The 4541-nt window shown below is 40.2% G+C and overlaps 1 long non-coding RNA gene across 1 annotated transcript; it reads right to left on the bottom strand.

Moving 5' to 3' along the window:
* Positions 1-982: 982 nt before the first annotated feature.
* On the bottom strand, positions 983-2137 carry LOC113028630 (uncharacterized). The gene is made up of 3 exons (XR_003273256.1): positions 2086-2137; positions 1256-1403; positions 983-996 (listed from the first exon to the last, which is right to left on the bottom strand). It is a non-coding gene; the product is annotated as an uncharacterized LOC113028630 (long non-coding RNA).
* Positions 2138-4541: the final 2404 nt, after the last annotated feature.

The raw sequence follows: 4541 nt of genomic DNA, 5'->3' as shown, positions 1-4541 counted from the left end.
CACCAATGCAGACCAGTTCATTGCTATTAAGAAGTTGGATATGGTTATTGTCCGTGAGAGGGGGGCAGAGAGTTCAGGAGCCTCACAGCCTGTGGATACAGGCTGTTGGCCAGTCTGGATGTTCTGGCCTGTATAGACCTGTACCTTCTCCCTGAGGGCAGCATATGGAAAAGGTGGCGCGCAGGGTGATGTTGGTCCCGCAGGATACTGTGCACCCTCCTCAGACAGCGAGTGGGGAAGATATTACTGATCTCTGGCAGGCTTGTTCCAATAATTCTGCCAGCTTCTTTCACCACCCGCTGGAGTGCTTGCTGATCGGCCTTGGTGCAGCTGGGGAACCACACTAGAAATCCATACGTCAGAACGCTGCTGATGGCACAGTTGTAGAAGTTCAACATCAGAGATCTGGGAATGTGTGCGCTCCGCAGTCTCCTCAGGTAGTAGAGGCGCTGTTGGGCCTTCCGTGCAACTGAGGTGATATGGTTGCCCCAGGACAGGTCCTCGGTCACAGTTACCCCCAAGAATTTAAAACTGCTCACCCTCTCCACCGCCTCACTGCCAATGAAGAGAGGCAGATGGTTGTTATGACCCCTCTTCCGGAAATCTACAATGATCTCCTTGGTCTTTTTGGTGTTTAAGACCAAGTTATTGTCGTGGCACCATGACTCTAGTTGTTGCACCTCTGTCCTATAGTTTGTCTCATCATTGTTGGATATATGTTAAATGATGTTAAATAGCGTGTTTCTAAGCGATTTGAAGAAAAAGAGCGAACATGTGTAGATTCAGTCCAGAGGGTTCTCATATTTCCTCTGTTTTCCGAGGTCGTCATTTAGGAACGTGGTGGGTAGCCGAAAACATAATATGGTGACGATTTGTCACCTAGCGTAAAATGTTACGCTTTGGGAGTGAGAACGGGTTGGAAGGTTGTGATGCGGTCGTTGACAGTCTTCTTGTCAATGCTCAACATGAATGTTTCAGCAGCGAAGCAGGAGGAACCTGAGAATTAACACAACAACAACAACAAATTAAAAACTTTAATAACAAGAGCTTTAATGTCAGTCATATATACAAATGCAGAGATACTTGTTACATGGATCATAGGATGAGTTTTGTTACTAGTTGAACTTATATGGTTGTGTTATCCAGTGTATTAGTGAGGAAGCAACAGAACATGAAACTAAACAAGCCAAGAGTACAAAGAATGTGGCAGTTACAACAGAAAAAAAAAAAGTTGAATTTTGCTCTTTCAGCTTACCGCAAACAATGATGAAGGGTGTTAGTGGGATGTTGAGTAGAGAGAAGTACACAGCCAAAACCTTGTGCTTCTTTTTGGCAGAACCAAGTGGGTTCACTACTTCAAATGCATCCTGGTATAGAACCAGCTTGAGGCAATGTGGATTTTCCTGAAAAAATTTGTTTGACACAAACACGTTACCATCACAACAGTCCCTGAGAATATCTGGTCTTGAAACATTATTAGGATTCACTGATATGAGACCTTGCCAAAAACTTGATTCCAGCATACCCTTCAAAATATTTAGCGGAGGAACATAATAGGAAAATCTCTCCATCCTGTTCTCATCCCTGCCCAAAAACACTTTTCTGGGTTCAACATACTTGAACACATCTTTAAAGCACTGAACTCTTGAATAAGCAGTTCTCATGGGCCCTGTGTGACAAGCTGAGAACAAGTCAGATTGTTTTACTGTGTCACAGATTTTTATGTCTTCATCTGAAACTGACATATCTTTTAGAAGTGACCTTAGTGTATTCAATGTATACATCTGTCCCAATTCATGTATATTTTGTATTTCTTCAACAATGGTTTGAATGGTAGATGCTGGCAGAAGATGCTGTCCCTGTAGTTTAATGTAAAACATACATACATTTCTGAGATACAGGTCACTGAAATTAGACCCATCCATACCAGGGTCTTCTATATCTGATACACTGGCACCTTCCTGTATGGTGGCACTTGTAGATGGACTCTCTGAGTATCTTTGTTTAAACCACAAATCACATTTTCCTAACGTTTGTGTTTTCTAGACATATGGGAGGTAAATGTAGATTTTACAGAGAACTCACTTTGGCATCCTCTCACTGGACAAGTTACATGCCGTCCCTCTTCTATGTGTTCCTGTAAGTGAGCAATCAAAGCTTTAGTTCCCTCACACTGGCATTCACAAAGTGAGACAGTGCAATTCAAACCCATTAAGGTAGCATTCTGAGAAACAGTTGCGGTACCTGTGTGGTGGCGGTATAAGTGAGACTTTAAAGCAGCATATCCAGAAAACACCTGCTTACAACTTACTTCAACACATTTAAAAATACACCGGGGTTCATTACAATGCAGTCTGCAATGCAAAACATAAGCTTTCACGGACTGAACCGATTCTCCACATATGCTGCAAAAATACATAATCAATATGACACAGCTGCGAGGCTAGCTAACTTAAAGCTTCAGCCGGATGTCAAACAAGGCGGGAAAATCCAGGCCGCATTTAGACAAAGCATTCAAATGTAGCTATACTAATTAGACGGTTTCCATTAATATATCCGTCTCAAAACGCGCACTGCTGGTTTTGCAAGGCTCTTTTCAGCCTGATGTAGCTAATGCTAGAAACGAGCTAAAGCTAACGTAAATTTATCATTTGCGCCTTCACTGCCTGCAACACAATGCTGTCGATAAATAAACCAAGTTGGATTATTTTCTTACCGTAGTGACTGAAGACGAGCTGTGGCAGACGTTAAATTTTAAAAAATGAGAAACAAGTCCACGAAAATGAAGATAGCGTGCTGCCGTAGTCCAAAGCAAAACTTGTGTGGAGCTGTACAGACGTTATCTGCGGTGGAGCCTGATGCAGTGCGCTGATTGGCCCGTTTGAAATCAGGCGCCTTGATGTGAAACGGTGCTCTAAACGTCAGGGGAAAACGCCTAGTTTTGGGAGGAGGTGCTTTTAAAATCTTTTTTCTTCATATGATAATTAACTATGAATAAATAGAACAGACAACAGATTATTGTTTTAACACTTTTGGGATTATATGAATTCACTCAATAATATAGTATGTCTATCATTAGCTGTAGGTCTCTCAAGTTGTTGTTAGCTTTTACATTTTAAACTCATGGTTTATTGAGTTCAACAGAATGTAGATTTAACAGCTACATCCCATATTCTTTACAAAAACTACATCCAAAAATTGCCCTAATACATTTCTAGCATAAAGATCTTGGGACATATGTACCTGTTATATGAATATGCTGTATTAAATGTGCTATGAATCAAGAATGGATTTAATGTAAAGTGCTTTGGGCTTCGTGAAAACCGCTATCTAATCCATTATTATTATTATGTGAAATTAATGCAAAAATCACAAAGTCATATTACAGCATGTATCCATTACCAGCACAACCATGCTTACATTCAGCAATTAAAACCTGTATTTTTTTCAATAAATAAATGTAAAAAAAATTGTGTTTGCCTGTTCTAAACTTTATTGGAATCTTCCGTTAAAAAAACTATGCAAGAGTGATTTACAGTAGGTTTATGTATTTTTTTCAGAGAAAAAATGTACATATTACAGTTTTTCTACATTTCTTTATTTACGGCAATTTCACATCAAATCAACAGTTTTAAACTGTTTTATAGTTAACAGGTTTTTCCTGTCGTGTTTTTACTGTCTTTCACTGTTAAATATACGGATCTTTTTAAGATAAGATAAGATAAGATAGAACTTTATTAATCCCTCGGGTGGGTTCCTCTGGGAAATTCGACTTCCAAAAAGCACAGCAACGACCGAAGTTACAGTTACAGAATTGTTATATACACACACACACACACACACACACACACACACACAAGTATATAAATACAGAGACAAATATAAATAAAATATACAAAGGGGATAAATAGAATAAATAGGAATAAATACAAGTGAATTGCACATTTCAAGTATTGATTCTATTGCACTGTTGACTATTTACAAAAAGTATTGCACAAGGTATTGTACAGTGAGGTGAAGAGGCACTACAGCTTAGTTGTTCCCCCCTCCTTTGTCCTCCTGTTTCCCCTCCCTCTCCCCTCCAGAGAGGAGTTAAACAGTTTGATGGCGTGTGGGACAAAGGAGTTTTTAAGTCTGTTAGTTCTTGTCTTGTCTTATCTTGTCTTTTTTACAGTGTACTAAAGATAACAAAGGTGTTGAGCTATAGCTGTCATGGTGAAATGGAAGTAAAGGACTCAGGTGCGAGACTTCTTGCAGAGTGACAGTGAATTTATTCACAGTGAAAAGGTGAGTCAATAGTTCGAGTCTGTAATCCAGAAAGAGCAGCGCAGTAATTATCCAAAACCGCTCCTATGACTTCTCCCCTCAGTGACAGTGCTGTAATAATCCAAAACCGCTCCTTGTGCCGGCTCCTCCTCCGATCTCTGAATCCTGGGGGCAGATGAGAAAAACACACGCACGGTAACTCAACCGTTCTCTCTTTCACAAGCTGAGTATACTAGCCACGATTACGCTACCCGGTTTAGTTCAACGTTCCAGCG

Source organism: Astatotilapia calliptera, chromosome 2 (assembly GCF_900246225.1).
Source record: "Astatotilapia calliptera chromosome 2, fAstCal1.2, whole genome shotgun sequence".
NCBI classification, from domain to species: Eukaryota; Metazoa; Chordata; class Actinopteri; order Cichliformes; family Cichlidae; genus Astatotilapia; species Astatotilapia calliptera.
The sequence above is the reverse complement of the archived record's forward strand: the minus strand, read 5'-3'. Positions and strand labels throughout refer to the sequence as shown.